Source organism: Paramisgurnus dabryanus, chromosome 5 (assembly GCF_030506205.2).
Source record: "Paramisgurnus dabryanus chromosome 5, PD_genome_1.1, whole genome shotgun sequence".
NCBI lineage: Eukaryota > Metazoa > Chordata > Actinopteri > Cypriniformes > Cobitidae > Paramisgurnus > Paramisgurnus dabryanus.
This window is the reverse complement of record NC_133341.1, coordinates 5,364,847-5,375,074: the sequence shown is the minus strand read 5'-3', so window position 1 is coordinate 5,375,074 and position 10,228 is coordinate 5,364,847. Positions and strand designations below refer to the sequence as shown.

The following is a 10,228-nucleotide window of genomic DNA, read 5'->3' as shown; positions in this document are numbered from 1 at the left end:
TACACCCGTTAGATCAAATATTATGCGGTTCACCCGCGGGTACCCCGACCCTGCTGTTTCGACTGAAAACAGATAAAGCAGTCTCACAGTCTGCCTCAAGTTTCTATTACCAACGTTCTTCTCTTCCACGGGAATAATGTAAGTTTCCTTACAAACAGATTCGACTATTAATGTCTTGCAGTCGCATATAAGTAGTATTCATTATTTAGCCTTTTGTTTTTGGACAAATATCTTATCATTTAATGTGAAACTTTGTGAGTGTTGATCTAAAGCACAGACGATTGACTGACAGCTGAGCGGTCAGCAGCGCGCTGCGGTTATCTATACTGAATAACTAATGGCCAGATAAGTGTATAATATGAGTACAGTGATTCCAAATGAATGTCCAAAAAACTCGTAATATGTCAAATCAAAAGTTTAATAATGTCTTTTCTCGCAGCCCTGCGCTGTGTTGGTGTAGATATGCGCCGGTGAACATCATATGCGTGATGACCTTGCAGCTTAAATTACCCTAAATTTATAGTCATAAAGATAAAAGTAAAACAACATTCGAAACTTCAAATGATGTATTTTTATTTGTGTAAACTCACAATAAGGAGAAAACCTTGTGCTTATTTATAATCATTAAAAACATGACGTGCTTTCTGCTGGTTTGGTTTTAGAGCGCGTCACAAAAAAAGAACAGAAACTCAAATATTTTTTTATTCGTTTTGTCAATTTAATAATTATTTAAGTGCAACATATTTCGTATAGGCTTATTTATTTAATTATTATTTCTCAAACAGAAACGTAGCTTAATAATCCTCTGTTGATTTAAATCTATTCGTGCATGAAACTAAGCCCATGGAGGAAATTATGATATTTTAGGACATTTATTTATAAATGAGTGAACAACGCAAATCCGGAAAGGAATTTATTTCTAGACAGCCAGTCTCGCAGAGCGGACATTTCGGTAGCTTTTTTGCGAGCTGCCGCTGTGGGTTTTGTCTAGAAGGGATACAGCAAATGCCGAAAAGTTAAGGATTAGATTTGGAGGTAGGATTATTAGGATGAAAACAGCGGTTCTGGCTAAATTAGATACAAATACATCCTACAATCGTGTGAAATTTTGTGTTTAGAGTTGGGTTTGGTTAAAGGATTAGGATAAAACAGTGCTCATCCAACGAGATTTCGTTTGCTGTATCCCTTCTATCCACAACCGCAGGCGTGGCGGGGATGTTTTAGGAGTGGCGGGCCGCCACGGTTGAATGTATATAGCGGAAACACTGATGTGATGATGCATTTTTAAAGCTGTGGCATATGGTTATGGTACTTTGTGGATGTATTTGTCAAAAATGACAAAGAAAACACTGCATTATTGTATTAAAAATACTATATTATGAAGTCCTGTTAGTTTTGTGACCTAAAGACCCCCCCCCCCAGGATCACCATCAGACAGGTTTTTGCTTTTATACAGCAAGTAAAAATTATCTGGTCAGATCATCTTTAAATATGTAAGTGAGTGTTCAAGAAGATTTGAAATGTATGATCATTATGGGGAATCAACAGCTATTTTAATTACTTTTAACAAAAATTACTTCTTTAGTTTACCATCATCAGAAAACTGCCAACTAAGTCTGTGTATATTAACAAACAGTGATAAGTTGATACTGATTATTATTAATAATCACAAATCAATTACATTGTTATTTTATTTTATTATTTATTTTATTTTATTTTTTTATTTTATTTGTGCAGGGATTGGTAAAGTTAATAAATAAATAAATAATAAAATAACCTAATGTTATTTTTTTTGTTGCTTTTATATCTTTTACTATAGTGTTATTAGCGAATTTACATATTATTATTATTATTATTATTATTATCAAATCGTGTTAAATGTATTGCTTAATTGATAATAAATAGTCAAAAGAACATAGCATATAATAAAAATTTCCTCACTGCCTATTGAATGCGCCACACCCAGTCCAGTAGGAGGCGCTAATGACCCTTCAGTTGCCAACCGCCACTCAGGCCAAAAGCGCAGAAGAACAAAAATGACCGGGAAAATCTGACAGGACTAATGCTGCGTTCCAGGCAACCTGTAACCCGTAACTCACGACTTCAAAACCACGACTCACGACTTTGATCTGGGAGTAGATCGATCTAGTACGAGTTCACGGGTGGGAAGTCACGGGTTTGACTGCCGTTCCAGTGCACTTTCACCGGTAGAAGGTTGTAAAAACACGAGTTACAGGCTGCCTGGAACGCATAGGGTCGTGAGTCGTGGTTTTGAAGTCGTAACTCACGGGTTTAAAAACCTGCCTGGAACGCACCATAAGGACTGAGAGAAGAGGATAACAGTACAGCGGGGTTTTAGAAGTAAGTTTAAAATATTTAATATATTTTGCATAAGTTTCTTGCTGTCTAGTTTGTTACAGCCTAATTAGTCATTACTGTTGGGGGAGGTTTGCAAGTTTTTGTCGTAGTAATCGTGTAGCTTGCAGTTTACTATGGTTTGATGCTTAATTTTTCTTGGGTGTTTTTGTAAGTAACGTTATGTTTTAATTTAATGTTATTGCACAATGCACAAAACTGTTCAGAATCTTTCAGTTTATATTATTCTGGTTAACCTTATGAAGCATGTACTTAAAGGAACAGTGATTAATAAGGCACTTATTTATGCAGTTAATTCATAATTTACAAAATACGATTTGTTTAAAAAACGCAATACATTTATGTTGCCTAACAGTCACTTGAGAAATAATTCTAGAAAAATAACGTGAACAGACATTTTCACAGACATTGTAATTTAACTGTTACATCTGCATGTAAATTATATAGATAAAAGCAGCTTTCTGGCAACAGGTGGTGTGCTTTATTAATATATTTAAAATGTTCATATCTAATGCATTTTGACATCCCTTATATTTATCTTTATGTAAGAGTTATACTTTTATTTTAGTGAGAGGGTTATGTTTGTGTTTAAGCAGACATTGCAAGCAGGCCAAGCACTTATAGCTTGACATGGCTGGAGTCAATACTACCTCACCAAAATTACAACTAATGTTTGGCTTAATCCTTGCCTAATCGCAGTGTTTTTCCCTTTTATTATTTCTCTTTTTGTAGGCCCATCAGAGTGATTTTCTGAGATCTTTCACATGCTGTATGGTAAGAGTGAATTTCTGCCAGTTGATACCGGTGACAGGTGTTAATTATTAAAAACTATTTATTTAATAATTACTTATTTAATAAACTTAAATTATTAAAGTTTATCTTTGTATTTTTTATTAAAGGTCAGCGAATGGATGGATTATCCAGTCATGGTACATAATGAAAGGTAAATGGCAAGTAATTAAGTAATGTACTAAATGTATAAACTGTAGTGTATTCAGTAGCTACTAATCACATTACCTCTATCACTCTCTCTAAAAGACTTGAGTGAGTTAGAAGAAACTGAGCGACTCTTCAGAGTGAAGATGTTATGGTAATGTAAATCTTAAGTTTTTATATTGCAGTTATATATAATATATCAGAGACAGCACGTCATTTTAACCCTGTTTTATGGTTAAAGGGGTTTTGCACCCTAAAGGCGCTTTTCCATTGCATAGTACCCTACAGGTAAGGTCGAGTCAGCTCACTTTACATTGGCTTGGTTAGCTTTTCCATTGAGGGAGGGATTATAGGGGTGTCAAATGTATATAGCACGACATTCGTTGGTCGACTTATCGAGGCTGTTTTTTAAGATGGCTCCTGTCTATATGTACTGTCTTTATAAAGGATCTTCTTATTAGGGCTGTCACTTTTGAGAAAAATCAAGCACACATATCCCGCGCTTGAGCGTGTTTCTGAAAAGTAATCGTCACTGAAAACAAGCACACATACATAGCCTATGTATGCGCGCGTGCATATACATTAACCCTGCGCGTGCTGTTTGCTTGACCGTTTTTAATGATAGAGAGCACAAACCATTGATATTTGAGAAATAAAACTTACCGCTGAGTTAAGCAGATCTTACTTCGCTCTGTCGTCTATGTGACATGCGACAGTCAGCATGTGATTAATTTTTTTCCCAATTGGTTCGTTCCGAACAGAAACAGTATTTTAACGTTTCCGTTTTTTGGTTCAACCCTAAAGTTGACGTTCCTGAACCGGTTAGAACAAAAAAATTAAGTTCCCGGACCGGTTAATAACGTTCCATGTCAGCTGTGGGACATAAAAATAAGTAGGCTGATCATTAGGACATTAAACCATAAGAAAAATTATGTAGACTAATAAGTTAAGTCTCTATCTTGTCATCGAACATTAAAAAGGCTAAATTATGTAAGCGACATAACTGACATGCCTACATTTGTTGAGTGCACTTAAACACACGCGCACACACTCAGACGGAGGACGAATTCCAAACGGCGCTTCGGGAAGAAGATGCTGCATAAACAGTCGCTCCACATAAAGTGAAAATTATGATGTTTTTCTGTGCTTTATTCGCCAAATGTATTTTATACATCAAGAGTTCTGATCTTTGAAGGGCATAGGGATAATCATGTTTGATTGGAGTTAGGGGTGTCACTTTTGAGAGAAATCAAATTCGAACGGATATCGAATATCATGCAATGTATCCGAATACATTCGAATATCTAGGTGCCCCCCGCGTGCATCAAAAAAAAAAAACCCACTATAATGGAGATTCAATCACAAATTTATTAACAGTGACAGTCATAAACAGGACTGTCTGAATTATTTATTTTACTTTTGAAACAGCAGGTTATAAACTTATGAATAACAACTTATATGAAAAAAACTATTCAGAACAGGTACAGACAATAACTTAAACTGCAGCAGGAAGCCCAAACGGAATTCGCGCCGCAGATTTCGGCGGAAAACTCAGCGGATTTAATGCACGTCATTGACAAGCAAACATATCCTGCGCTTGAGCGTGTTTGTGAGAAGTAATATCTTTGACAACAAGCACACATACATAGCCTATCCCACGCGTTTGTGAGCCGTCATTGACAAGTACATTAACCCTGCGCGTGCTGTTTGCTTGACCGGTTTTAATGATAGAGTGCACAAACCCTTTGATATTTGAGAAAAAATTTTACTTACCGCTAAGTTAAGCAGATCTCACTTGACTCTGTTGTCTATGTGACGCGCGACAGTCAGCACATGATCATTTCAAATCCGTTTACAAGACAAATGCTGTTGTTGTTTAATATAAAGTTTACATTGCATTGTAAAAATGATGAAATTATCTTCATACATGCTAATTTCATAATGTGAACGTATTAGCACAAGCTTTTTTATTCTGCTATAATATTTAATATAAACAATAATATGTCATTTTATATACAAACTATAATTCTATCTTGACATGCACATTAGGTTCATGTTGGTCCAATTTGATTCCCTCTCTTGCGCACAGTTGCTGTCGTCGGTCTCACTCTCAGCCTCCTTCCTATTACGAGGTGTTACTTAAAAAAATGCACTACACATGGTATTTTAAAAACCGGATGGTTTATTTATAGTTCGAATATGGATATTTCACGTCATGTTCGAATGCATATTCGAATATCGAATAAAAAGTGACAGCCCTAATTGGAGTTGGGCCGGACACATTCAAATACATGTGCATCTGTGTGTACAGATTTTTTTTTATTTTAGCGCCTTTTTGCGGTTAAATTGTTTAAAATCACTTAAGTGTTAACATTTGCAAGCCTTTGACACACGTGCAAATGATCAACTTTCACCCTATTTAAATTTGCATATTATTCCGCAAATCGCATGCGAGCCGAACTGTGGGTCGTGATCTGTACAGATCACTGACCAACTGTGATCCGTTACACCACTAATTAGTATTAAAAAAAAAAAAAAAACATCTTGAGATACTTGGTAGCCTACAATATTTACTAGGGCTGGGTATTGTTTAAAATCTTTCGATCCAGTGCCAGTTTCGATACCTCCGTTTCTATACCATTTCCTAACGGTACTTTTTCCCGATACCATATGATTAAAAATCCATTGAAACCTTAACACTTATTAGTTTTTTTATGAAAATAAGGGCAAAAATAAAGAATTTAAGAATATAATTAACAATGCTTTATTTTATGAAATGTAAAATGGTCTTTAGCTTGGACTAACAGTATTTAAATAAGTGGGTTCATTATATCTGCAACTTTGACAAAAAGTTACAATATTTAAATGGGTGACTTGAGTTTTACTGGGAAGATTTGTATGCATGTGTGTTTTTTGTAAACAATACTCAACTTAATATATCAAAATATTAAATACATTTGGGATGCGTTCAATGTCATTTCATTCAAGTGAAATTAGCAAACCAGTTAAATGCATGAAGTTTAAACCATAGACTGTAAAAAATAGGTTTAAACGCATCGTCCATTTTGGGAGATGAGGGCATGAAGGCTTTGTGATGCGGAGAGACAGGCGCGAGTATTTCATAAGGATTGAGAGACAGAAGCTGCGCGTGTGGGTCAAGTTTAAACACCTTGTCGAGAGACTGTTGTGCTTTAAATTGAAACCCCTCTTCACTTTAGGAGAAGCGCCGTTTTGGTTGACGTGCCTTTCACGGAGACAACACGGCCATACTTGCGCTAACTCTAAGACAAATGTCACAAAGACTTTCTGTATTTCTCATATTGCATCCTTTCTACACTTGTGCTGTTGAGTGACTGCGAGTATTTTCAGAAATCCTCCCCGTCACGTGGTGATGGACAGCCAATCACCAGCGCCTTAGGTCCTTACATGCAATTACAGGCTCACACAGACACAGCCGCTTGGCTTTTTGGAAGCGACATTTGGCACAGAAAGATAAATAATTTTTCGATACTTCAAGTATCGGAGTTTTTCGTTCGATACCATAAAAGTATCGACGTTTGGTACCCAGCCCTAATATTTACCTCTTATGATTGAGCATTAGAGACTTGGGCTTGAGTAGGCTACCTGCTGGTGGCAAGCTTCTCATTTCTCTGAGTCAACGATGACCGGAAGTGAACTTCACAGAGTCAAATTGCACAGAAATCTTGTCAAAGAACTGAAAAAATAACGTTATTAACCGGTTACCATTATTTTCAATTAACGGTTCTGTTCTGGAACATATATTTTTGGAAAGTTTCTGGTTTCGTTTCTGGTCCTTGCAAAACATCAAACGTTTCTGGTTTTCGTTTTCGTTCCTTGAACCGGTTCAAAGCCTTGGTTTACATTGGGTTGTAAAAAAGATTATGAAATTCTTCATACATGCTAATTTCACAACGAAACTGTATTAAAGGGACATTCCACTTTTTTTGAAAATATGCTCATTTTCCAGCTCCCCTAGAGTTAAATATTTGATTCAATCCAATCCATTGAATCTGATCAGACCATTAGCATTGTGCTAAAAAATAACCAAAGAGTTTCAATATTTTTCCTATTTAAAACTTGACTCTTCTGTAATTAAATTGTGTACTAAGACCGACGGAAATTAAAAGTTGTTATTTTCTAGGCAGATATGGTTAAAACTATACTCTCATTCTGGCATAATAATCAGTGACTTTGCTGATGTAACATGGCTGCAGCAGGCGTAGTGATATTACGCACTGCCCGAAAATAGTCCCCTGCCATTTGAAAGTAACGAAGGGGACTATTTTCGGGCAGTGTGTAATATCACTACACCTGCTGCAGCCATGTTACATCAGCAAAGTCACTGATTATTACGCCAGTTTGAGAGTATATTTTCTCGGTAAGAATCAAATGTTTAACTCGGGAGCTGAAAAATTTGCATATTTTCAAAAAAAGTGGAATGTCCCTTTAACACAAGCTTTTTATTCTGCTATAACACTATAAACAATAATATATGTAATTTTATATACAAACTATAATTCTATCTATCTGGTTCGTGTTGGTCCAATTTAATTCAGAGCACTTGTTTGGTTTGGTGTTTTCATTTCATTTCATTTCATTTCATTTCATTTCATTTCAATTATTTTAGATGCAATTTTGTAATATTTACGGCTTAAATTCTCTTATACTGTTTTTTAAATATTTAAAATCATTCCGCAGAATTATCCAAAAAATTTCCACAGAAAAAGCAAAAAAAGTCTGCAGAAGCCGGAGCCACGTCTTCCCTCTCTTGCGCACAATTGCCGTCGGTCTCCCTATTACGAGGTGTTAGACTGTAAAAAAAGCGCTACACATGGCATTTTAAAAACCGGATGGTTTATTTATAGTGGATATTTCACGTCATGTTTGAATGCATATTCGAATATCGATAAAAAGTGACAGCCCTACTTCTTATTATACTGTTTGTACACTTACAAAGTTCCACTTGGGGTTAAGTGCCTTGCTCAAGGGCACAACGGTGGTGACCAGGATTCAAATCACAAAATCTAGGCTAGCATACTAGCCAGGTTCCTTAACTGCTGTGCTACCACCACCCCTTTCGGCTTAGTGCTTGCTTTCGAACCACACCCATGGAGATATCTGCCAACAAATGGACAATCATTCATGGGGCTACAGATGCATTCAAGAATTTTCGATGAGAGGTGGTGGAGGGTGGTGTTTGGCACTATGACCCTATCTCGCCTGCAAATTAAATTGGTGCAAAACTGGCCGCCATGCTTGCACTAAGTGTGGCCTTACTTGCCTATTCACGTACTTTGTCACTTAATTTTACGGACTTGCACTAGAAGAAACTGCAATAAAGATTTTTTTTATCTTTGTGATAAGTTTATCCACCAGTGTTTTGTCTGCTTTATACCTAAAACTTTTTCTTTAAAATGTACCTTCTCAGATGCAGTTATGTCAAAGCACTCGTTTCGGCTGGACAGATTGGAACAGACCTGAATGGGAAGATGGCAGAGCTAAGACTGGCAATGTCCAGGAAAAATGTTAACTAAAAATGAGTGTGTTTTTCCCCAGCGAGTGAGTTTGGGAATGTTTTAAATGTGCCTAGAAGTTTGAAAATGTAATACTGAGGGAAAAAAGTGAGCGCTTTGAAAAGGCTTTAAAAAGAAAAAAAGTCTGATGTTGATGTTAAATGAAGTTAAAGTTTTTACTTGAAAAGTTTGTACTTGTTTGTACTTGTCAAGTCTGTGCTGAAAAAAATGCAGTAAAGTTTGTATTTGAAAAGACTTGGAATTGTGTGTTCTGTAGAATGAGTACAAATATATGTGCAGGCTGTATAAAAAACATAGTTGTGCCACTAATATAAGTGAAAGTACATGGTGTCATCATATTAGAAGCATATTTGTATCCCTAATATAAGTGAAAGTACATGGTGTCATCATATTAGAATCATATTTGTATCCCTAATATAAGTGAAAGTACATGGTGTCATCTTATTAGAATCATATTTGTATCCCTAATATAAGTGAAAGTACATGGTGGCATCATATAAGAAGCATATTTGTATCCCTAATATAAGTGAAAGTACATGGTGTCGTCATATTTGAAGCATATTTGTATCCCTAATATAAGTGAAAGTATGTACTATGGAAATAAGTACATATATGCATGTATACATATATGTGTCTTACATATATTTCACATGTATGTCCATATATGGGAAAATATATGACACTTACATGAAAACGGCCATTTTTGCTATATTTTGAAATATATTTTTCATATATGTCTATGTATTTTACATATATGAATTTTGCATATACTTTCATATATGCAGCAGACATACATGGGCACTGATATTATATATGTAATTTACATATATTGACATATATTACATTTCTGTATGGGGATGGTAACAAAATCTTATAAGAGGAAAAAATATGCACAGACAAATCCAAATTAAACCCTGTGGCTCATGACGGGACTCTGATGTCCTAAAACACAACTTCATAGGTGCATACCATCACCTACTGTATTGAGTGCATGGCATGAGGGTGCATATATTTAAAATATAATTTTAGCCAGAGAAATACATTTTTTTTTGCCTTATGGGTTTTTATGAAACTATAAAAACATTGTTTAAACACTGGCATTGAAGTTAATACTGGTTTCACATATGGCCAGACAGGTGTCATTATATTCATAAAATTTTTAATGGAAAACAAACTCAGAGGGAGATTAAATGTTTTTGACCAGCGGATGGTGGACATCGTTTCTGCTCATGTTCGTCTTTTTCTCAGGCGGCAAGTGCATCAATTATACCAGTGGTTCTCAAACTTTTTTGGCTAAAGTACCCCTTTTTATGATTTTTTCAAGCCAAGTACCCCTTAACCAGTCAACAACGTTTGATTTT

General features: G+C 35.7%; 1 long non-coding RNA gene across 1 annotated transcript; it reads left to right on the top strand.

Annotated features, from left to right (window-relative positions):
• The first annotated feature begins 2,140 nt into the window (after window positions 1-2,140).
• LOC135744756 (uncharacterized) lies at window positions 2,141-9,252 on the top strand. Its single transcript, XR_010530855.2, has 5 exons — window positions 2,141-2,361; window positions 3,109-3,150; window positions 3,276-3,319; window positions 3,415-3,466; window positions 8,762-9,252. It is a non-coding gene; the product is annotated as an uncharacterized lncRNA (long non-coding RNA).
• The last annotated feature ends 976 nt before the right edge of the window (window positions 9,253-10,228 follow it).